This window comes from Heterodontus francisci, chromosome 16, assembly GCF_036365525.1.
Source record: "Heterodontus francisci isolate sHetFra1 chromosome 16, sHetFra1.hap1, whole genome shotgun sequence".
In the NCBI taxonomy this organism is placed as follows: Eukaryota; Metazoa; Chordata; class Chondrichthyes; order Heterodontiformes; family Heterodontidae; genus Heterodontus; species Heterodontus francisci.
This window is the reverse complement of record NC_090386.1, coordinates 59,886,633-59,912,246: the sequence shown is the minus strand read 5'-3', so window position 1 is coordinate 59,912,246 and position 25,614 is coordinate 59,886,633. Positions and strand designations below refer to the sequence as shown.

The following is a 25,614-nucleotide window of genomic DNA, read 5'->3' as shown; positions in this document are numbered from 1 at the left end:
AAGGTGTTGGATGGGGGCTGATAAAACAGGCTATTTTATCCTGAATGGTGGTTGAGCTTCTTGAGTGTTGTTGCAGCAGCACTCATCTAGGCAAGTGGAGAGTAGTCCATCACACTCCTGATTTGTGCCTTGTAGATGTGGACAGGCAATGGGGAGTCAGGAGATGAGTCACTCACCATAGAATATACAGCCTCTAACCTGCCATTCTAGCCACAGTATTTATGTGGCTGGTTCAGATATGTTTCTGATCAATGGTGACCCCCCCCCCCCAGCATATTGATGATGGAGGATTCGACAATGGTACATATGAACATACTAACTAGGAGCAGGAGTACGCCATTCATCCCCTCGAGCCTGCTCCGCCATTCCATAAGATCATGGCTGATCTGTTTGTGCACTCAACTCCACTTTCCTGCCTACCTCTGATACCTTTTGACTCCCTTGTTTGTCAAGAATCTGTCTACCTCTGCCTTAAAAAGATTCAATGACCCTGCCTCCACCAGTCTCCGAGAAGAGAGTTGCACAGACCCGCAACCCTCTGAGAGAAAAAATTTCTCCTCATCTCTGTCCTAAATGGGAGACCCCTTATTTTTAAATTGTGTCCCCTTGTTTTAGTCTCTCCAATAAGAGGAAACATCCAGTCCACATCCACCCTGTCTAGTCCCCTCAGGATCTTATATGTTTCAATTAGATCACCTCTCATCCTTCTAAACGCCAATGAATACAGACCCAACCTGTCCAACCTTTCCTCATAAGATAACCCTCTCAGCCCGGGAATCAGTTGAATGAACCTTCTCTGAACTGTTTCCAATGAAATTATATTCCTCCTTAAGTAAGAAAACCAAAACAGTACACAATGCTCTCGATGTGGTCTCACCAATGCCCTGTACAACTGCAACAAAACATCTCTACTTTTATATTCCATTCCCCTTGCAACAAACGACAACATTACATTTGCCTTCTTAATCACTTGCTGTACCTGCTTACTAACTTTTTGTGTTTCATGTACTAGGACACTCAGATCCCTCTGCACCTCAGAGTTCTGCAATCTCTCTCCATTTCAATAATATGTTGCTTTTCTATTCTTCTGGCCAAAGTGGACAAGTTCACACTTTCCCACATTATACTCCATCTGCCAAATCTTTGCCCACTCACTTAACCTATCTATATCCCTTTGCAGACTCCTTATGTCCTCTTCACAACTTACTCTCCTACCTATCTTTGTGTCATCAGCAAATTTAGCTATCATGCCTTTGGCCCCTTCATCTAAGTCATTGATACCAATGTAATGCCATTGAATGTCAAGGGGAGGTTATCGGCTCTCTCTTGTTGGAGATGGTTATTGCCTGGCACTTGTGTAGTGCAAATGTTACTTGCCACTTATCAACCCAAACCTGAATGCTATCCAAATCTTGTTGCATGCAAGCACAGACTGCTTCAGTATCTGATGAGTTGTGAATGGAACTGTGCAATCATCAGTGAGCATCCCCATTTCTGAACCTATAATGAAAGGAAGGTCATTGATGAAGCAACTGAAGACGGTTGAGCCTACAACAGTGCTCTGAGGAACTCCTGCAGCAATGTCCTTGGGATAAGATGATTGGCCTCTAACAACCCCAACCATCTTCCTTTGTGCTAGATCTGTTTCTAGCCAGTGGAAAGTTTTCCCCCTGATTACCATTGACTTCAGTTTTACTAATGCTCCTTGATGCTACACTCATCAAATGCTACCTCGATGCCAAGGGTTTTCACTCTCACCTCACCTCTGGAATTCAGCTCTTTTGTCCATGTTTGGACCAAGGGTGTAATGAAGTCTGGAGCAGAGTAGTCATGGCAGAAACCAAACTGAGCATCGGTGATCAGATTATTGGTAAGTAGGTGTCACGTGATAACACTGTTGACGACACCGTCTATTACTTTGCTGATGATTAAAAGTAAACTGGTAATTGTTCGGATAGGTGTTGCCCTGCTTTCTGTGGACTGGACAAATCTGGACAATTTTCCACTTTGTAAAGGATGGACTATTATGTTTAGGCACTGATGTGTTATGTTTATAGAATTCAACAAAATATGCTGAAAGTAAAATTACTGCTTTACAGATGATCATTATCTTATTGCCTAGGGGCATTGGCTGTCAGTGGCAGTTAAACATTCCAAGACAAACTTATCCTGTAACTGCTGAAGCTGCCAGTCATTCAGTTATCCCTAGTCTTTCCTTGTGCAATTGAAAGGTCACGACTGATTTGAAATCAGATAATTTTAAGCCATTTAAGCTTGATTAGTGGTAATTAATCGGTCGGCTGATGCCACAAAAGACAGATGATGATGACTTGAGTATGGTTTTCTCTTTATATCATATACAAAATCTCAGTTGTAAGGTTTAAAGAAATTTAAAGAACACAGAACTCCAAACTGAAATGGAATGATTGCAGCACATCCTTAGGAAATTGGTTGAATGGTTGAGAAAAAAGTTCAACATTGTACTTGCAAATAATATGGCAAAGTCCGTCACTGCTAATTCACTGGATATTTACCCCCCTGAAAAGCTACTGTCTTGCAACATTATGCAAAAATGTAGCTTTTTCAATCATTTTAATTGAGTGATCAAAAGAGACGAAGCACCCTCTTTTAGGTGGCGAGCATTTGTGTGGTTAGAGGTTTAAAGGAACTCTGCAAACATTAGAAGGTACAACTTAAGGGTTGAACGTTAAGGAAATTTTATTATCTAAAGGGTCATGGTTACAGTTAAAAAAAAAAGTTCCTGACTTAGTAAGTACTGGTAAGATGTTCATCCTGTAAGTGAGTGCAAGTTTGGTTATACCCAACCTTATCTTCACCTTTGTCCTGGTCTATTATATATGATAGAAGTTAAATCCTATTGTGTGCCTTTTTACACTATGAAATATAGAACAATCGACAATATAAAAGGGGTTTCAAATCACAGACTAGGTAACTTAGTATTCTGAATGTGGAACAGAACTTTTTTTTAAAAAGTTCCAGTGGAGTATTAAAAACTTAAGATAGACAAATGCTTACTACCTATCTGTGTTCGGTCATCAAGCAGAGGAACGAGTGTCAGCAGCATTCCCGTTAATAATTGATCTACTTTATCAAAATCTATGATTGATTTGCAAAATGGTTTGGTTTAAACATTTAACAGTATGCTCACTTTAACTTTCTGTGTACTTAAACTGCAGCTTTTAAGAATTCCGTGCCCTAACTAGTTTACGACAAAATATAGGACTGTTGTAGAAATTATGCTGGCAGTAATTCCATGTAATACTTGAATTCTTTATGCTGCATTTTTGACTCTATGTTATCTGACTCAGCATTCACAAACAAGGCAATTAAAAGCTTTTGTTAAGTTAAATATAAAATGTGTTGCATAATTTATTGATCATCCTCTGGTGTTCTTTTTAGTCACTTGTACTACTAGCTTGCTTCTACTAAATTTATAATGATTTACCAGAAAGGACTATTGTGTTTCATGCTTGTTATGATGAACTCCATTGGTTCACAGGTCTCAGTGTAGTACTTTTACACATTTAACTCTTTTAGTAGCCCATTGCATTTAAGTAAAGATTTGGGCCGGAATTTTATGCCACCCCACTTAATGGCCACTTAAGTGCCTCTGCCTGCCTCCACGGGTATTTTACCCAAGGCAAGCAGGCATACTAGGGATGTGAGAGGCCGCCCAGTGACAGCTGCCGGCCTTTCTGTGCCCTGGGGGGTGCCCCGATAATCAGGCACAGAGTGTCCGATTAAGAGCCACCCCCACTGCTCCCAGTGACGCTGCTGGGACTAAGAGCTGCTGGCCCGATGATTGGCCGGCAGCTCAATGAGGCGGAACTTGCTTCCTCAAGCGGGTGGAAGTCCCGCCTTGGGGAAATTAAAGCCCGGGGACCTGTAAAATGTGGGACGGATCGCCCGACTGGGCAGAAGCGGGATCGCCACCAACTTTTACGTTGGTGGTGAACTCCCGCCCACCTAAGGTAAAATTCCGGCCTTGATCTGGGATAGGCCTCTAGCAAAGCTCATTCTCATCTGTTTATAAGGAAACCTTCACTGTTTCAGGCAGAGAAAACTTGAAAGACTGGTTTCTGTTAATGATGTTGCACAGTAACTGATGCAATAATTTTAACACAAATTTTATAATTATGATATGAATTACTTCATTGCATCACATCTTGACAAACATGGTCAAAAAGTCTTCCTAACACTTTCAGAGATGATAATGTTCGTTTGTGAACAATCCTAAGAAATTAAAGAATCACACAGCACAGAAGAAGGCAATTCAGTCCATCAGGGCTGTGCCGGTTGATGTCAAAGTACTATTATTCTATTGAGACTAATAAAGTTAAAGCTTTAAAAATACTTGTAATTTTCTCATCAACAGTACTTGTGTGAAATATTATTAATGTTTTGCCAAGCATTGGAAAGAACTGATAAGTTGAATTTCCCTTGTTCCTGAGCACAGGGATGGGAAACTATTGGCATCATGATTAACACCTAGGGCTGACATTTCGCATGGAGCTCATTTAAATGGAGGGGGCAGAGTGACATCATCGGGGGCAGCCGCCGTGTCCCCAGCAATGGCGTCCAGCGCCACCACGCAGGCACCGGCACCATTTTTAAAGGGCTTCAAGCCCTTGGATGAAATTGTACTATTTAAAGGGGAATTTATACACGTGTTAATAAAATGTTATTGAAACCTGGAGGTCCTTTCAACCCCTACAGCCCCCCACCCCCACCCAATGTCTGTGTTATAGCCACTGACCCTGAATAAACTCTATTGCCATCGCAAACTCCCCCCCACCCCCCAACCTCATGACATTTGCCTTTCAACCCCTTCCAACCATGCCCACAGCCAAACTCCAAAGGAGTGCTGAAGGCACGGGAATTGTGGCCGGTTGGCCGTAAAGTTAGCGCAGGACAGCCAGCGGCAGCAGGTAAGTTCATTTGCATTTTAATTTGTTTAATTTCAATATTTTAGTGAAGGCCCTTCCACTGAAGAGCTTGTAAAATTCAGCCCCCAGGAGTCCCATCCTTAGCAGTGTGGGTCCAGTCAAACTGGTATCAAAGTTTATTTTTGAAAACTTATAAAAAGCTGTTCATCTGATGCTCTCTGCATGGTACTTGATAGTACCTATTGTTATGACCAGGTGAGAAAGGTGTCTCGGGGTCTTTTACTGTTTTCACCTGGTCTTATTGTAACAGGGTTTAATTTTAAACACAGTGTTTTGAGCTCTCCCTTTGGTGAATCCTTGTTCACAGCTTTCCAATTATAATGCAAAGAAATGAGCACACCAGGTTTTCTTAGGTTTAAAGAAGAAAAGTGAAATTTATTAAGCCTTAATCTTAAACTAGGATGTTGCCTGGTATGGAGGGAAGGTCTTACGAGGAAAGGCTGAGGGACTTGAGGTTGTTTTCGTTGGAGAGAAGGAGGAGGAGAGGTGACTTAATAGAGACATATAAAATAATCAGAGGGTTAGATAGGGTGGATAGTGAGAGTCTTTTTCCTCGGATGGTGATGGCAAACACGAGGGGACATAGCTTTAAGTTGAGGGGTGATAGATATAGGACAGATGTTAGAGGTAGTTTCTTTACTCAGAGAGTAGTAGGGGCGTGGAACGCCCTGCCTGCAACAGTAGTAGACTCACCAACTTTAAGGGCATTTAAGTGGTCATTGGATAGACATATGGATGAAAATGGAATAGTGTAGGTCAGATGGTTTCACAGGTCAGCGCAACATCGCGGGCCGAAGGGCCTGTACTGCGCTGTAATGTTCTAATTCTAATTCTAAACTCTAATACAGTTAACGCCTATGGATGTATGACGTGCCCACGCTAGCATGCACACGCGATACACACATGCATATAGGGACAGAAAAGAGCAGAAGAAAAATAAAATGGAGAGGTTTGAGGCAATATCAGAAGAGTTTCTTGTTTACTGTGCTTCGAGCTCACTTTAATCCTTTTGTAAGTAGTCATGCTTTTCGTTGGGGCCCAGTATTCTTCTTAAACCTTGTTCACTGTAGGAGCTTTTTGTCTTTTGGGGTTCATGTGTCTTCAGTGGTTTCCAAAGTTGGTGAGAGCAAGATGAGAGCAGACAGCAGAGAGGTCTTTTCCAGTTCAGGAGCAAACAGCTTTCTGATTTCCAATTCCTTGTTGGAAGTTCAAATTCAAAAGACAACAACAGCCAGTTAGTCATGTGACCCAAACTGGCCTGACCACGTCTGTTTGTGTATTTGGCCATCTTAGTTAACCTGGAATGCTTCAACGTCTGGTAATCAAAAGTCCATTGTGGATTAAATTGGAGCAGGGAATAGCTCCTTTGTCATTTGCAGTGCTGTCTGTTGATATGCTAATGTCTCTCTTCGGCCACAGTCTCCAATTGTTTTTTTTAAAGCAAGTTCTTTCTTCACCAACAATTGTTTAAAATCAATGTTCATGTGGCGAAATTAATTTTCCTCATTCCTGGCAGGTGGTGGGGGGGTGGGGGGGCTTGCTTAACACTATAATAAAATCAGCACACACAATTTAAAGGGATAATTCAGCTGAAAATTTTGCATTTAAATGTGTACACACCTCAGCCAAGAAGAACATTTTTTTTTATTCGTTCATGGGATGTGGGCGTCCCTGGCTAGGCCAGCATTTATTGCCCAACCCTAATTGCCTTTCAACTGAGTGGCTCGCTAGGCCATTTTAAGAGTCAACCACATTGCTGTGGATCTGGAGTTACATTTTGGCCAGCCCTGGTAAGGACAGCAGATTTCCTTCGCCGAAGGACATTAGTGAGCCAGTTGTGATTTTACGGCAATCGACAATGGTTTCATGGTCACCATTAGACTTGCTTTTTAAAATTCCAGATTAGTTGGATTCAAATTTCACCATCTGCCGTGGTGGAATTCAAACCCATGTCCCTAAAGCACTAGCCTGGGCCTCTAGATTACTAGTCCAGTGACAATACCACGACACCACCGCCTCCCCTCATGCATCTTAAGGGCAATAGTAATATTTCTGTCGGCAACTTTCACTGCCGAGGTAACAATAAAACAAATAGTTGTTGCAAATCTAATCACTGTTGAAGTCTAGAATGAATAATTTTAATGGTAAAATAAATGCTCATACATATTAGAACCTCATCTCTGGCTTGCTGTAAATTAGAATGTGAATTCTATTTTATCAAGGGTATAAGCAGAAATACAACTAATAAATGTTATAGCTTAAAAAAGCTCAGAAAATAGAAATAAATGGGACATATACTAATTGAGACTATGCAGCACATAATAATATGTTGGCAGCATTTTAAAAGCAACTTAAAAATCATTGATTCTGTCCTACCATAATTGCTGTCGGTATAAAGACAGTCTTCATTGGTTCAGAGACAGCTCCTATTCATTGGTGGTACTGCGGTTGTTAAGGGAACATTTTTTTAGCATGTGACTTACCTGCCGCACATGGACAAAAGAAAATAGCTTTTGGAATTTAAACATTCAGCACCTTCTGTTACACACATATAAGGAAAGAAATAGTTCTATAAAAGTAGTTTGTGATTGGAACTTCCTCTAGAGCAGGAGGCATAGTTACAGACCCTGTTTTGGAGCATATGTTATTTTTCCCAGCTGGTGTGGTTTGATAAGATAATGCCCAAAACTCAATAGGTAAGGCCTCTCATTCCATAGTTTGGGTAGATTAGCTTAAATAGTGGCATTTGTTATTTTCAAGGGTCCTATTAGTTAAATTGTATAAGTAGGTTTGAATGATTAAATGTATAATAATAAATTACATTTTTAGTTATATTTTGCACACAATACATGATTATGCAGCAAATTCTTTATCCTTATTTGTACTTTTACAAATATTGATCATCTCTGACTTTACAACAGGAACTCCACTTCAAAAGTACTTACTTGGTTGTCTTCTTTGGCCTCCTTATCTCGAGAGACAATGGATAAGCGCCTGGAGGTGGTCAGTGGTGTGTGGAGCAGTGCCTGGAGTGGCTATAAAGGCCAATTCTAGAGTGACAGGCTCTTCCACAGGTGCTGCAGAAAAATTTGTTTGTCGGGGCTGTTACACAGTTGGCTCTCCCCTTGCGCCTCTGTCTTTTTTCCTGCCAACTACTAAGTCTCTTCAACTCGCCACACTTTAGCCCCGCCTTTATGGCTGCCCGCCAGCTCTGATGGACGCTGGCAACTGACTCCCACGACTTGTGATCAATGTCACAGGATTTCATGTCGCGTTTGCAGACGTCTTTAAAGCGGAGACATGGACGGCCGGTGGGTCTGATACCAGTGGCGAGCTCGCTGTACAATGTGTCTTTGGGGATCCTGCCATCTTCCATGCGGCTCACATGGCCAAGCCATCTCAAGCGCCGCTGACTCAGTAGTGTGTATAAGCTGGGGATGTGTGCCGCCTCGAGGACTTCTGTGTTGGAGATACGGTCCTGCCACCTGATGCCAAGTATTCTCCGGAGGCAGCGAAGATGGAATGAATTGAGATGTCGCTCTTGGCTGACATACGTTGTCCAGGCCTCGCTGTCATAGAGCAAGGTACTGAGGACACAAGCCTGATACACTCGGACTTTTGTGTTCCGTGTCAGTGCGCCATTTTCCCACACTGTCTTGGCCAGTCTGGACATAGCAGTGGAAGCCTTTCCCGTGCGCTTGTTGATTTCTGCATCTAGAGACAAGTTACTGGTGATAGTTGAGCCTAGGTAGGTGAACTCTTGAACCACTTCCAGAGCGTGGTCGCCAATATTGATGGATGGAGCATTTCTGACGTCCTGCCCCATGATGTTCGTTTTCTTGAGGCTGATGGTTAGGCCAAATGCATTTCAGGCAGCCGCAAACCTGTCGATGAGACTCTGCAGACACTCTTCAGTGTGAGATGTTAAAGCAGCATCGTCAGCAAAGAGGAGTTCCCTGATGAGGACTTTCCATACTTTGGACTTCGCTCTTAGACGGGCAAGGTTGAACAACCTGCCCCCTGATCTTGTGTGGAGGAAAATTCCTTCTTCAGAGGATTTGAACGCATGTGAAAGCAGCAGGGAGAAGAAAATCCCAAAAAGTGTGGGTGCGAGAACACAGCCCTGTTTCACGCCACTCAGTATAGAAAAGGGCTCTGATGAGGAGCCACCATGTTGAATTGTGCCTTTCATATTGTCATGGAATGAGGTGATGATACTTAGTAGCTTTGGTGGGCATCCAATCTTTTCTAGTAGTCTGAAGAGACCACGTCTGCTGACGAGGTCAAAGGCTTAGGTTGTAAAGCATTGTAAAGTCCTGAAGTCGTGAAAGGTGCTTTATACATGCAAGATTGTTTGTTAATCTATTATATGACTTGCCTTCTTTATTAACTATTAGACTCAGGGCAAAGTTAAATTGTATAATATACTTCCAAATTCTTTATGAAGAATGAATCAGCCATTTTCCATTAGGATTTACCTTGCAAACTGTTTATCCAGAATGGCTTCAATACCCCAATACTATTTTAACATCTTGTTTACACTAGCCTCTGAATATGTGCTCCCATTTCAGGAAAGTAACCCCAATAAGGCCCTTTGACATAATTTTTGTTTAGAAATCTCAAGATTTGGCTCCTCTTCCTGTTTCATTGTGTAAAAATGAATGCTAACACAGAGTTTGGTTTTTACTGAAATTCTTCCAAACCACATCATATATTCCAAAGTAATCTGAGTGGAATTTTGTTTGCATTCAATGCAGAAATATTCCAATTTAACCAACTATTGATGGGTGATCCCAATCTATATAGTGGCCAGATCATCCACCATCATTGAAACAAATTAAGACCTAACAAGACTAAGTTTCTGTTTTAATAAGTCACAGAATCTCCAGTAGTGTGTTTGTACCATTATGCACACATATTTGGAACAGCTACAACAGATGTTTTCAATGAGAACAAGAAGATTCAAATAGGTACAATCCTAATGAAAGGGTATGTAGGAGATACATTCCCATATATTATCAAAAAAATTTATTTTGTGGGGCTCACGCCACCTGTCCAAAAACCTGACTTCTTCTTGTCATGATTTTTGTTTTATTTGTCAGCATTTACCATTAGAACATTTCCAAATCAATCTTGGTATGCCAACTGTCATGATGCAATTGCAGGTTCTACTTTTGTAACTTCCTCCAGCCCTACAGTCCTCGAGATCTCTGCGCTGTTCCAAATCTGGCCTTATGTCCCCAATTTTTGCCACTCCACCATTGGTGGCAGTGTCTTCAGCTGCCAAGGCCATAAGCTCTGGAATTGTCTCCCCAAACCTCTCTGCCTTTCTACTTTCTCTTAAGACATTCATTAAAACCTACCTCTTCGAGCAAGCACTTGGTCACCTGTCCTAATATCTCCTTATGTGGCTCAGTGTCAAATTTGTTTGATAATACTCCTGTCAAGCACCTTGGGATGTTTTACCACGTTCAGGGCACTAAATAAATTCAAGTTGTTGTTGAATATAAAAAAAAACTTGGGGCTGGATTTTTGGCCCTCACCGGGATCAGAAACGGTCGGGGCTGAAAATTACTTCCGCTGGCCAGCGTGCTGGTTCCCCGGCTCCAACCAGCCTCCAGGACACCTTTGTGGAGATGGTATCGGGGCCAGAAGGGCCACCTGTCCGCATGCGGTGAGTAGCTAATCAGGCTCATTAAGAGCCTTGATAAAGCCAATTAAAGGAGGCCGACTGGAATTTTCCAGTTGGCATCCAGGTTCCCATATTGCCAGGGGCCAGTTTAGGTGCCTGGAGGTGGGCACAGTAGTGGCTTGGCTGCTGAATCTATTTTTTAATTAAAGATTTAAAAAGTTGGGGAAAGTGTGCTTCCATTTTGAAGCACCCTCTCTCGTATTTACCTTCCATTGCAGTCTGCTGCTCCTCTCAAGCCGGAAGGCCTCTGATTGACCCTCCAGCTTCAAGAGCCCAACTGCCATCCTTACTTGGACAGAAAACTTGTCTCCATGCCAATTAAGGTGGCACCTCATCAAAATCCCAATTAGTGGCGGTTGCCCCCCAACCACAAACGAGGCAGGTTTGGGACTCAGAAACAATCCCGCCCTCTGTTTCCTGTTCCCGGAGGGAAAATCCAGCCTTTGGATTCATCAACTGACTCTCAATAATGCCAAAAGCAATTTATTAGTTTTTGTACATATATGGAAGTAATTTGTTTGGTCTGTATGTCACACTGGGATGGACCTGTGAGTTGTTTGTTCAAAATGTGATCACAGTATTAATCAATCCCTTCAGACTAATTTGTGATAATGAAATTCACAGATACTTTGCTACAGAGTCCTTGCGAGCTCCAAGCAAAGATTCAACTATTATTGCATACAGCATAATGTCACACTGTACTTAGGTCTTGACTGAGAGTTTCGTAGTTTTTCATGCTTTGTCAATTCTCCAAAAAAAGCTACAACCCTTTAAAGCATCATAAGTTTTATACCACTGCAAAGTTTCCAAAGGTTCAGGGTGTTCTCAACTGCAAATGCTGAGATACAGAACCTTCTGAATGTCCTATGGTCTAAATCAACTACAAAGCATTCCAATCATTCTGTTACTTTCTGATGGACAGAATATCATTACGTTGATTTCAAGAGAATTCTGTGACTTTATATGTGATTTCTTTATTTTGCACAACTCATGTACTCGGATTATTTAAGCAAAATAATTAGTGCAGAGATACTTCTTGGATGATGAAAGGTATGATCTGGATATCAGGCTGACAGCATCAGTGTAAAACCCAAAACGAAAGAAGATAAAATTACAATCAAGCACGTCAGGGAAGCAAATCAGCTGTCAAGGATCTCATTGTAACACTGAAGCACAGAAACAGCGTTGGTGCTGTCTTGATGAATCTAATGGTATCTAATTGCAACAGACTTTCAAGGTATGCAGAATCTTTGCTGAGTACTGTCAGGCATGCAACCTGGTAATAAAAAAGGAGGAGGGGTCTGTTCAGATTTATGAGGAGACAATTGGTTGTATAGTTGAAGTCAGGAGTTTAATTATTGTGTCTAACAAGATGCTGTCCAAGCATTAGCTAGAGACTTGCATAATCACTTGATGTAAACACTTAGCATAACGAAACTGAATTTTGGTAAAGTGGCAAGTTGTCCTTTTTTGTGTTGCTTGCTGAAACAACATTCTTCATTACAATGCTTAATAAATGTGAGCTATAATATGGTTATCTTGGATTGTGTGAATTATTAATTAGTGTTGCAATCAGATAATTGTAACTCCATTCTCCTAATAACCTGTATGAGAATTCTCATCAAAGATGGACCCTTGTTTATGGACTTTTATAACAATGCTGAAAATGACCTAGTTGGCTTTCTGAACTGGTAATAATGTTTTTGTGCTGCTAAGGTCTGAGTGATATTGTGATAAAGACTAATTACTGAAGCTTGAGTGGCGGGTGGTGCAAATGTCATTGGAAGTTGTAACAATTGTAAAAATGCTCCAGGGTATCTATCGTTGGCAGAAAACCCCACCTTCAGAAATTTTCCATGTGTATTCTAATGTAATGTTCCCCCATTATATTTGGAAAAGTAAGAAATGCTATGGAGAATGTCATTGTAAATGTAAACAATATAATGATAAACTTACCAAGTTTGTCTAGGTTACCTATTTCACCATCCCTATAACATGTCAGGCTTTAGCAGGGTCACAACATTTTTCCACTACCCTTGATGGTGCTTTATAGTGCTATGCTGATTTGGATTCATTTTTGAAGGCCTTTTTTCTTAAACTATCTGTTTAAAATCAGTAAATCATCATTGGATATTCTGCTAGGTTCATTGTGTGATAGGTATAATTGTCTAGGAAGATAGGGACATGAATAGGCCATTCATCTCCTCAAGCCTGTTCCATCATTCAATTAGATCATGTACCTTAACTCCATTTACCTGCTTTGGTTCTTGTAGTCCTTAATACCTTTCCCTAACAAAAATTTATCAATGTCAGTTTTGAAATTTTCAATTAATCTAACCTCAACAGAGAGTTTCAGATTTCCAGAACCCATTGTGTGAGGAAGTGCTTTCTGACATCACCTCAGTACAGCTCAAATTTGAAGATTATCCCCCTTGTTCTGGACTCCCCAACTAGCGGAATTAGATACTCTCTATCTACCCAATCAAAGCTTAAACATTTCAATTAGATAACACTCAATCTTCTATCCTAAAGGGAATGCAAGTCTGATCAATACAATCTGTCTTCATAATTTAATTCTTTTAGCCCCAGTATCATTCTATTGATTCTGGACTGCACCCGCTCGAAGGCCTTCCTGAGATGCAGTGCCCAGAACTAAACAGAGTACAGCAGATGGAATCAAACCAGCGCTTCTTATTACAGTAACATAACTTCTACTCCTTTGTATTCAAGTCCCTTCTAAATAAAGACCAAAATTCCATTAGCCTTTTCAATCATATCTTGTACCTGTCCATTAGGTTTTAGTCATTTCTGTACACGGACCCTTAAATTCTCTGTTCCTTCATAGTTCCTTGCTTCCTACCATTTCTAAAATACTCTGATCTATTTTTCTTAGGTCCAAAGTGACTGTTCCCCACATTAAACTCCATCTGGCACTGTTTTGCCCATTCATTTAACCTATCAAAGTCCCTTTGCAACTTTTTGCTCCTTTCTACAATATTTATTGAAATGGGAACAGAAAGTGCCGGAAATACTCGGCATGTCTGGCAGCATCTGTGTAGAGAGAAACAGAGTTAACATTTCAGTTCTGTGACCTTTCATCAGAACTGGCAAAAGTTAGAAAAGTAACTGGCTTTGAGCAAGTGAAAGGGGGGAGGGGGCAAAAAGAACAAGAGGGAAGGTCTGTGATAGGATGGAGTGGGGGAGAGATTAAATGACAGAGATGTCATGGAGCAGAATGCAAATGGAGTGCTAGATAGTTGTAGCAAAAGACAAAGCATGAGTCCAGAGAGAGTGCTAATGGCAGAATAATGAACAGCTCTGTCCAAAAGTAAAAACATGAAAAACAAGTTTACGACTAGCACGTGGTTAAAAATATATAATAAAAAATGAAAATGTATAAAATAATAAATAATAGGGCTCAAGGCCTAAAATTATTGACCTCAATATTGTGTCCAGAAGGCTGCAGAGTGCCTAACCGGAAGATGAGGTACTGTTCTTCGAGCTTGCGTTGAGCTTCACTGGAACACTGCAGTAGGCCGAGGACAGAAATGCTGGCATGAGAGCAGGGTGGTGAATTAAAATGGCAAGCAACCGGAAGCTCAGGGTTATGCTTGCGGACTGAGTGGAGGTGTTCTACAAAGCAGTCACCCAATCTGCATTTGGTCTCCACAACGTAGATGAGACCACACTGTGAGCGGTGAATAAAACACATTAAACTGAAAGAAGTACAAGTAAATCGCTGCTTCACCTGGAAGGAGTGTTTGGGGCCTTGGATGGGTTGGAGAGAGGAGGTAAAAGGGCAGGTATTACACCTCCTGCAATTGCATTTTTAAAAATTCATTCATGGGATGTGGGCGTCACTGGCTATGCCAGCATTTATTGTCCATCCCTAATTGCCCTTGAGAAGGTGGTGGTGAGCTGCCTTCTTGAACCGCTGCAGTCCATTTGAGGTAGGTACACCCACAGTGCTGTTGGAAGGGAGTTCCAGGATTTTGACCCAACAACAGTGAAGGAACGGTGATATAGTTCCAAGTCAGGATGGTGTGTGACTTGGATGGGAACTTGCAGGTGGTGGTGTTCCCATGCATTTGCTGCCCTTGTCCCTCTAGTTGGTAGAGGTCGCGGGTTTGGAAGGTGCTGTCTAAGGAGCTTGGTGCATTGCTGCAGTGCATCTTGTAGATGGTACACACTGCTGCCACTGTGCGTCGGTGGTGGAGGGAGTGAATGTTTGTGGATGGTGTGCCAGTCAAGCAGGCTGCTTTGTCCTGGATGGTGTCGAGCTTCTTGAGTGTTGTTGGAGCTGCACCCACCCAGGCAAGTGGAGAGTATTCCATCACACTCCTGACCTGTGCCTTGTAGATGTGGACAGGCTTTGGAGAGTCAGGAGGTGAGTTACTCGCTGCGGGATTCCTAGCCTCTGACCTGCTCTTGTAGCCATGGTATCTATATGACTACTCCAGTTCAGTTTCTGGTCAATGGTAGCCCCTAGGATGTTGATAGTGGGGGATTCAGCGATGGTAATGCCATTGAATGTCAAGGGAGGTGGTTAGATTCTCTCTTGTTGGAGATGGTCATTGCCTGGCACTTGTGTGGCGCGAATGTTACTTGCCACTTATCAGCCCAAGCCTGGATATTGTCCAGGTCTTGCTGCATTTCTACACGGACTGCTTCAGTATTTTAGGAGTTGTGAATGGTGCTGAACATTGTGCAATCATCAACAAACATCCCCACTTCTGACTTTATGATTGAAGGAAGGTTATTGATGAAGCAGCTAAAGATGGTTGGGCCTAGGACACTAACCTGAGAAACTCCTGCAGTGATGTTTTGGAGCTCAGATGATTGACCTCCAACAACCACAGCCATCTTCTTTTGCGCTAGGTGTGACTTCAACCAGCAGAGATTTTTCCCCCTGATTCGCATTGACTCTCGTTTTGCTAGGGCTCATTGATGCCATACTCGGTCAAATGCTGCCTTGATGTCAAGGGCAGTCACTCTCACCTCATCTCTTGAGTTCAGCTCTTTTGTCCATGTTTGAACCAAGGCTGTAATGAGGTCAGGAGCTGTGCGATCCTGGCGGAACCCAAACTGAGCATCACTGAGCAGGTTATTGCTAAGCAAGTGCTGCTTGATGGCACTGTTGATAACACCTTCCATCACTTTACTGATGATTGAGAGTAGACTGATGGGGCGGTAATTGGCCGGGTTGGACTTGTCCTGCTTTTTGTGTACAGGACACACCTGAGCAATTTTCCACATTGCAGGGTAGGTGCCAGTGTTGTTGCTATACTGGAACAGCTTGGCTAGGGGTGTTGCAAGTTCTGGAGCACAGGTTTTCAGCACTATTGCCGGAATATTATCAGGAACCATAGCCTTTGCAGTATCCAGTGCCTTCAGTCGATTATTGATATCACGTGAAGTGAATCGAATTGGCTGAAGTCTGGCATCTGTAATGCTGGGGACTTCAGGAGGAGGCCGAGATGGATCATCAACTCGGCACTTCTGGCTGAAGATCGTCGCAAATGCTTCTGCCTTATCTTTCACACTGATGTGCTGGGCTCCCCCATCATTGAGGATGGGGATATTTGTGCAGCCACCTCCTTCAGTTAGTTGTTTAATTGTCCACCACCATTCATGACTGGATGTGGCAGGATTGCAGAGCTTAGATCTGATCCGTTGGTTATGGGATTGCTTAGCTCTGTCTATTGCATGCTGGTTATGCAGTTTGGCATGCAAGTAGTCCTGGGTTGTAGCTTCACCAGGTTGACACTTCATTTTTAGGTATGCCTGGTGCTGCTCCTGGCATGCCCTCCTGTACTGTTCATTAAACCAGGGTTGGTCTCCTGGCTTGATGATAATGGTAGAGTGGGGAATATACCAGGCCATGAGGTTACAGATTGTGGTTGAGTACAATTCTGCTGCTGCTTATGGCCCACAGCGCCTCATGGATGCCCAGTTTTGCATTGCTAGATCTGTTCGAAATCTATCCCAGTTAGCACGGTGATAGTGCCACACAACATGATGGACAGTATCCTCAATGTGAAGGCGGGACTTCATCTCCACAAGGACTGTGCGGTGGTCACTCCTACCAATACAGTCATGGACAGAAGCATCTGCGGCAGGCAGATTAGTGAGGACAAGGTCAAGTATGTTTTTCCCTCATGTTGGTTCCCCAACCACCTGCCGCAGACCCAGTCTCGCAGCTATGTCCTTTAGTACTCGGCCAGTTCGGTCAGTAGTGGTGCTACCGAGCCACTCTTGGTGATGGACATTGAAGTCCCCCACCCAGAGTACATTTTGTACCCTTGCTATCCTCAGTGCTTCCTCCAAATGATGTTCAACATGGAGGAGTACTGACTCATCAGCTAAGGGAGGGCGGTAGGTGGTAATCAGTAGGAGGTTACCTTGCCCATGTTTGACCTGATGCCATGAGACTTCATGGGGTCCAGAGTCGATGTTGAGGACTCCCATGGCAACTCCCTCCCCACTTTAGACCACTGTCCCACCACCTCTGCTGGGTCTGTCCTGCCGGTGGGACAGGACGTACCCAGGAATAGTGATTGCAGTGTCTGGGACATTGTCTGTAAGGTATGATTCCGTGAGTATGACTATGTCAGGCTGTTGCTTGACTAGTCTGTGGGACAGCTCTCCCAACTTTGGCACAAGCCTCCAGATGTTAGTAAGGAGGACTTTGCAGGGTCGACAAGGCTGGGTTTGCCGTTGTCCTTTCCGGTGCCTAGGTTGATGCCGGGTGGTCCGTCCGGTTTCATTCCTTTTTATTGACTTCGTAGCAGTTAGGTACAACTGAGTGGCTTGCTAGGCCATTTCAGAGGGCATGTAAGAGTTAACCACATTGCTGTGGGTCTGGAGTCACATGTAGGCCAGACCAGGTAAGGACAGCAGATTTCCTTCCCTCAAGGACATTAGTGAACCAGATGGGTTTTTACAACAATCGACAATGGTTTCATAGCCATCATTAGACTAGCTTTTAATTCCAGATTTATTAATTAAATTGAAATTCCACCTTCTGCTGTGGCGGGATTCGAACCCATGTCTCCAGATCACTACCCTGGGTCTCTGGGTTACTAGTCCAGCGATAATACGACTATGCCACCGCCTCCCCGCATCGGAGGGTGCCGTGGGAAGTGGACGTGGTGTTGGGGATGATAGAAGAGTGGACTAGGGAGTTTTGGAGGGAACTATCCCATCAGAATGCTGACCGAGGAGGGGAGGGCTTTGGTGGTGGCATCACGTTGGAGGTGGCGGAAATGGCAGAGGATGATCCTTTGGATGTGGAGGCTGGTGGCGTGGAAAGTGAGGACAAGGGGAAGCTGTCGCAGTTCTGGGAGGGAGGGGAAGGGGTGAGGGCAGAAGTGTGGGAAATGGGTCGGACACAGTCGAGGGCCCTGTCAACCACAGTGCGGGGGAATCCTCGGTTGAGGAAAAAGGAAGATGCATCAGAAGTGCTATTATGGAAGGCTGCATCACAGAACATCTGCATTAGAAATGGAGAAACTTGGAGAATGGAATGGAATCCTTACAGGAGGCAGGGTGTGAGGAAGTGTAGTCGAGGTAGCTGTGGGAGTTGGTGGACTTATAATAAATACTAGTAGACAACCTATCCCAGAGATGGAAACAGAGAAGTCGAGGAAAGGAAGGGAAGTGTCAGAGATAGACTATGTGAAGGTGAGAGAAGGGTGGAAATTGGAAGTAAAGTTGATGAAGTTTTCCAGTTCAGAGCAGGAGCAGGAAACGGCACTAACACAGTCATCAATACATGGAAAAGAGTTGGGGAAGGGGGCCTGAGTAGGACTGGAACAAAAAATGTTCAACATACCCCACAAAAAGACAGGCATAACTAGGACCCATGTGGGTACCCATAGCAACACCTTTTATTTGGAGGAAGTAAGTGGAGTTGTAGGAGAAGTTATTCAATGTGAGAACAGGTTCTGCCAGGCGGAGGAGGATGTTGATGAATGGTGGGTACTGGTTGGGCCTCTGTTGAAGGAAGAAGTGGACAGCCCTCAGACCATCTTGGTGGGGGATGGAGGTATACAGTGATTGGACGTCTATAGTGAAGAGGAAACAGTTAGGGCCAGGAAACTGAAACTTTCGAAATGACATAGGAGATCCGAAGAGTAACAGATGTAGGTGGGAAGAGACTGGACAAGCAAAGAGAAAATAGAATCAGGATAGGAACAAATAAGTTGCATGGGGCAGGTACAAACTGAAACGATGGATCTACCAGGACAATCCTTGTTTCTGGATTTTAGGAAGGAGTTAGAAGTGGGCTGTCTGGGTTGCGACACTGAGGTGGGAAGCTGTAGAGGGAAGATCTCCATAGGAATTGAGGTCAGTGACAGTCCTGGAGAGAGTGGCTTGCTGCTTGTTGGTGGGGTCATGGTCCAGTGGGAGGTAGGAAGAAGTGCCTGAGAATTGGCTCAGTCTCTGCAAGGTAGAGGTCGGTACGCCAGACAACAACAGCACCACACTTGTCAGCGGATTTGATCACATGTCAACGTTGGACCTGAGAGAACGGAGTGCAGCAAGTTATTTATATTACTTATTTATATATATTTTATATATTTTTTAGTTATTTACTGTGCCAGCTAACTTGGTGTTGTCAGAAAACTCAGATATATGGCTCTCTATTTCTTCATCTAAGTAATTTACAAATATAGTGAAAAGCTGAGGTCCCGGGGGACACCACCAGTCACATCCTGCCAATTTGAGTACATATCTATTAGCCTTACCCTCATTTTCCTACCTCCTAATCAATTCCCTATCTATTTTAATGGCATGCCTTCAATTTCATGTGCTCTCATTTTTCCTCTTATGTGGAACATAATCAAATACTTTCAGGCAGTCCATATAAATAGCATCCGTACACACTGTCTTATCCATCACTTGAGTTACCTCCTCAAATCATTCTAATAGCTTTAAATAGTCATTTGGTAGTACACAACTTGAGAATTGCTGAAAAGAGAGACATGTTGTCGAAGCTTTTCATTTTGCACTCATCAGCACAATATGCAAGATTAAACAGTGTAAGGGAAAACAACAACTTATACTGCATGAGAAGGGAGTGCTGATTGGAAGCTGGAACTGGAAGCTACATATTTTAATACACAGGGTCCTGTTCTTTGCACACATTGTGCCTGTTTCAGCTGAACAAAATAAGTGACAGCTGGTTCATTCCTCAGGGCAATGCCATGACCAATCAGTGTCAAGCTGCCTGGTCTAAATTTCAAGCAAAGTTTGGCAGTTAACTGTCAGTCACCGTAAACTGGTGCACTCTCCATGGCAACGCCTCTACCAATCAGAGTTCACTTGCCAACCAATCAGCACTCTCTTCTCATGCAGTATAAGTTGTTGTTTTCTCTTGCATTGGCTATTCTTGTGTATTGTCCTGATGAATGCAAGACAAAAAGCTTCGACAACATGTCTCTATTTTCAGCAATTCTCAAATAGTTTTGTTAGACATGACTTCCTCATTGCATATCCGTGTTGGCTCAGATCAGTTCATATTTCTTCCAGTGCTCCCGTACCTCTACTTTATATTTGGGATTCATTGAGTTTCATTGTGCCTCATATTGCAACACTTCTGGTCTTTACTTCCTGCTTCAGTACATCAAACTCCATTTCTGAATGGAGCAGGCTCAAAGGGGCCAAATGGCCTATTCCTGCTCCTAATTCATATGTTCGTAGTTTGTAAAACTTGGGTTAATACTCAAGAAATTCTCTGTCTGACTTTATGAACAGATTGCTGGTTGTCCACGTGTGTTTTACTGTAGCTAGGGGTCAACTATCCAACTCATTGTGCTGCTTGACTATGATTATTGGTGCTGTTATATGATTTTAAGCTCTCCACCGAAAAAAATACTCAAGTTGTCACTGTGCGCCATGGGCAGAAATTGTCTTCAATGCCAGTTAAAAATATACCAAAAATGTCCTTTAATTCCCAATCCAAAAGATAACCCCCACTGTTGGTGGGGACTTATTAAAAGGTGCATTCCTTTTTGGTGTAGTATTTATAGAGAGAGAGAGGCCCCCAAAAATCTACAGACACTCCAGCTTACTCCCACCCTAATTTTGGTAAGAGTCCATCAGAACTTCCAATAATTCAGCTGGGACTCAGGTATGCCTGGCATTGTGTTTAAGTTTCTTCAATGGTCTGTTTAGGGGTAGAACTGCTGCCCATCCCAAACATGGCAATCATCATACATGGGGAGAGAGTCCCTACATCAGGAGTTCCTTCACCCTTGACTTTAAGAGCAGACTTACCTCTTTACCATTGTGGTTCTGGGACTATCTGAGGGACCTGCCATGATCGTGGCCTGAACCTCCAAAGAAAAGGATGGAAATGTATATTTTAAAAATTGAATATGGTCTCCTTGCATCGTGTTTTTTTTGGAAGGGGTGGGTTTGCAGCTATAACTTGTTTAAGGGGCAACCCTGACAAGCCCACTGGACCTTCCAGTGTGTTTTATATGCATCAGCCTAGATGTGTTTCTCATGCAGCAGGTGCCAGTCAATGGCAGGCTAATTAGGGAACTGTTCCCTGATGCCAGAAGGTCCTCAGGATCAGGGATAGAGGTTCCCAGCATTGTCCTACATAGCAGTCATCTGTGGATTTTTGGGCCAGAATGTTTTGGTATCAAAGTACAAAAAGTGCCCTGTAAGTAGAAATACACTGGTTCCTGTCAGGGTGTGCTATTTTCCATTTTTTCACAAGTTGTTTATTAGAAAATATGCATCATGCCCAACACATTCCCTGTGAAATTGGAATAAGCTAAATATTACATCAGCAATCATTTTATGCAGGCTAAAATACCATTCTGGATTTATTTATAAATAAGATAATGTAAAAGAAAATAGAAAAATACTAATTAATACAATGTTTATATGAAAGAACTGGAATCTGTCCACAAGGAATCAATGTAATTTCACCAGAAAGCTACCTTTTGGAATATCTTTCTGAGTAAGGCATAAGTCAGAAGTGTGATGGAATACTCTCCACCTACCTAAATGGGGGCACCAGCAACAACACTCCAGCAGCTCAACACCATCCAGGACAAAGCAGCATTGGCATCCCATCCACTAACTCAAATATCCACTCCCTGTTCCACCAACATTCCATAGCTGCAGTGTGTTCTACCTACAGGATGCACTGCAACATGTTACCAAGGCTTCTTTGGAAGCATTTCCCAAACCTGTGACCTCCACCACCTAGAAGGAAAAGGGCAACATGTGCATAGAAACATCATCACAAACAACTTGCCCTCTAAATCACACACCATCCCAACTTGAATATATATCGCAGTTCCGTTATCATCAGTGGGTCAAAATCCCATAACCTCCTTCCTAATAGCATCATGAGAGTACATTTGCCACATGAACTGCAGCAATTCAAGAAGGCAGCTGACCACTTCCTTCTCAAGGACAACAATGGATGGGGAATAAATGGTGGGCTTGTCAGCAATGCTCACATCCCAAGAATGAACAAATAAAATGACATTACATATACCTGAAGTCCGGGGCGGTAATGCTTGGCCTGGTCCCAGGCCTCCTGTAGTACCAGCAGTGACCATCACTTCCAAGTGGTGCTGCTGATCCTACTGAGCTGCCGGCCTTCTGATTGGTTGGAAGCTCTTGGAGGCGGGATACTTGTCCTTAAAGGGTCGGGGACCACAGCGCCGAGCATTTAATTGCCCAAGCCCCGTTAAGTAGAGGTGTGGCAGGGGTTGCTCAGAAGGGCCAAGCCCAGGTTCCCCTTGCCTTTACGGCCACCCGCTGGCTCAATTAAATTCAGCCCAGTGAGTGCAAGCATCAAGAGCCAAGGTCCATTAATATTACAACAGAGACAACTCTAGAACGGAAAGTGTAACGTACAGGGTAGGCTTTATTCAATAGATTATTAACAATAGCAAAATGCATCAGAAGTTTGTAATCCCTTTCGTACAGTTTGCAAAAAAGAAGCCATTATGTGGTTTTGATCTGGAAAACATGTATTAAGCAATGACCAATCAATCTTATTTTGGGAATACATTGTGAAATAGTTGAACCACAGCCAGTAGTTTATAATTAGCCAAAGTTCCACATGAAAATCACTAAACTGTCAATACAACATGAACTGGACTGGACTGAAGGATACAGATTCATGTGAACTAGGCCCTGTAAGTCTTTCCAATCGTGTTATGCCGAAAATAATATGTTTTTTGTTCATAAATATGTTAACCATTTAGCTGCTGAACACTCATTAAATCTGTTGGAGGTCTTAAATTGGTTTGTTAAATGGTAAAAATGCTATTATTCTAATACTATAATCTGTCAAATAAAAATACACAGTACAGCAATTATCTGAAGTAAAAATAACTCCAGCTACATCATTGGGGTCACTTTGGCTTTGTCAATTGCATGCAAATGTTTTGAATCACTTGTAGTCTAATCCAATCTCCCTGGTAGCAAATGATCCAATGATAGACATACCTAACTTCACATCTCACTCTAACTCAGCCAGAAAAAAGGTGGAGGGAGACGAGATTAGAGAGATACAGCACTGAAACAGGCCCTTCGGCCCACCGCGTCTGTGCCGAACATCAACCACCCATTTATACTAATCCTACACTAATCCCATGTTCCTACCAAACATCCCCACCTGTTCCTATATTTCCCTACCACCTACCTATACTAGTGACAATTTATAATGGCCAATTTACCTATCAACCTGCAAGTCTTTTGGCTTGTTGGATTAATGAATTACTTTTATAATAATTGAAATATAAATTGAAAATTAATAAAATAACAATGAAAAACAAAGGAGGGTATGTTATCTTGCATTTAAAAATTAAACAATGATTGGGTAATGCAATGATCGGCTCCATTCTGCAGCCAGCAAAATTAATCCACCCCTTTAAATAGCAACTCCAGACTTCAAGAGCCACAGTTGCATACTAGTTTATACCTCCAATCCCCTCTACACCTTCTTTCACAGTAAGCTCCTGCAGGCAAGGAGCTCAACATGAATAGGTACTGGGGTGGTCTCAGGAAATCCAGTGAGATTAGCATCACACTCACTCTCCGCTTTAGTGCTGGAATCAGAAAATATACCCGATGATTTATTTTTAATTCATGATGAGGGCGAATTGAGGATTTACCCTGGACTAATGACCAAAAAGAACTGATCTGACACTGTTCTGATGATGCAGGAGATGTTCCTTTCCTTCCCCTTGGCATAGATTCAGAACTGGACCCCTGCAGGAATATACTGAAAGATATATATTAAGGTATACTGAGTATTCCCATTTTTCCTTTTTGGAGGCTATGGTACAAATGAAAATTAAACATGTGTGACATGCTTAGTCCCTATCAAAACATCCACCACATACATGTGTGTTTGATCCTCATTTATACCTGATCCCTATTATCATTATGCACTACTTATAATTCACATTCATATACAGGGCCGATTACCATTACATACTATGGGGCTGATTTTGCTCTCAGCGGTGAATAAATAGTGCCAGCCATTCATTACCCTTTTACTTGCCCGTAGACTTTCTGTGGGATTTTGCACCGAAACCTAATGTAGAGTAGACAGGCAAAAAGTACAGCACATTCTACAAAACATCTGGGATCCATGTGAACAACTGTAATCTCTTTAACCAATCAGATTGAAGAATCACTATTTGAGCAGCACACATAGTCTGAACAAGCAAGTGTAAGTTAACTTAGTGAATTCAATGCCAAATCAAGTTCAGAATGCAAATCAAAGGGCAGGATTTTATTCTGCCATTGGAGACAGGCACAGATACGGGGTGGGGGGGTGGTGGGGCAAACAAAATGGCAAGGGGTGCCATTCCCAACATTGCCTGGGGCCCCTACCATTTTGCCCAGGTTGGGGAAGGCTGAGGACTGCCTTCCAGCCCCAGGCCAATTGAGCGCCTTAAGTTGCCAATTGCCACATAAGGGCCTCTTCCCACTTCCACTCTAATTTTGTGAAGGACGGAGGGGCCTATTGCCGCATGGAGACACCACCAGGTGAGACCTGGAGACCTTCTAACAGGATCGGGGGTCCCTTAATTGGCGGCAATCCAGGGCCCCCTGAGTGCCCCCTGGTGGTGATGGCCACCCACCCAGGAAGACCCCCCCCTCCCTACCTTCCCAACCCTCCCCCATCCCATTGGTGGGGCCTGCCTGACTGGCCCTGGTGATGCTAACTCCACTTACCTATCCCAGGATCTCTGAAGCTCCTGGAGGCGCTGCCGGTACTGCAGGTCTGCCGGCCTTCTGATTGGCCAGCAGCTGTGGAGGCAGGAGCTCATTCTTTCGAAGAAAGGCGCCCCAATGGCGAGCAGTTAATTGGCTGCCCGCCATTAAATATCAGTGTACGTCCGATGGAGGGCCAAGGCAGGTTTTCCCCCTGCCTTCTGGTCCACTGTCGGGACCCCCGTCGCTGGAATAAAATTCCGGCCCAAAGAGTGGGAAAGGAATATTGGATTAAAAGGGAAAGATAAAAGAGACAAAAAGTAAATATAGGAAAAAATTATCTTTTTCCTTTTTTAAAAAATTGCCAACAAATATTAAAATCTGAACGAATGAGACTTCACACTTGTAAAATTTAATTTTCATTGCCAGAGAAGTTGTTTGGCAGTAATTAAGACCTACCATGCCGTTAATAGGGTACTTACACTGGATTAGACAAACTTTAACTGTTTCTGGTGAGTTCAGTTCATATCTATGTGGTAAGAACAGGACCTTCACATTGTTCAATGTATGTGAATGGAGAGCCAGATGACAAGATGCTGTTCTCAGAAGCTTTTGGAAGAGCATCACATCTCAGACAGCAACTTTCAAATTTCCATGTTTCTGCACACGTGCAGTTGTTGGAATTTGCTGTCCAATTTCCACATAATTAATGGTGAGCACTGTTAGTCTCACCATTATTGTACCTTAAAA

General features: G+C 42.9%; 1 protein-coding gene and 1 long non-coding RNA gene across 10 annotated transcripts in view; one reads left to right on the top strand and one right to left on the bottom strand.

Annotated features, from left to right (window-relative positions):
- The window catches only part of hnf4a (hepatocyte nuclear factor 4, alpha), a 245,115-nt gene that overhangs the window by 84,632 nt on the left and 134,869 nt on the right, over positions 1–25,614 (top strand). Inside the window, exon 1 of one of the 5 annotated variants that reach the window (XM_068048240.1) lies at positions 22,811–22,832. The exons of 3 other annotated variants lie outside the window; for them this stretch is intronic. The gene's annotated coding sequence lies outside the window, so the exon portion shown is untranslated. Of the gene's footprint in view, positions 1–22,810; positions 22,833–25,614 lie in introns of those variants that run through there. One more of the 5 variants, XM_068048242.1, reaches the window with a different exon arrangement.
- LOC137378129 (uncharacterized) overlaps positions 1–25,614 on the bottom strand; it is a 176,903-nt gene that overhangs the window by 136,934 nt on the left and 14,355 nt on the right. For 2 of the 5 annotated variants that reach the window (XR_010976559.1, XR_010976558.1), the window contains exon 1: positions 22,184–22,458. The exons of the other annotated variants lie outside the window; for them this stretch is intronic. This is a non-coding gene — a long non-coding RNA (uncharacterized lncRNA). Of the gene's footprint in view, positions 1–22,183; positions 22,459–25,614 lie in introns of those variants that run through there. 5 annotated transcript variants of the gene reach the window in all.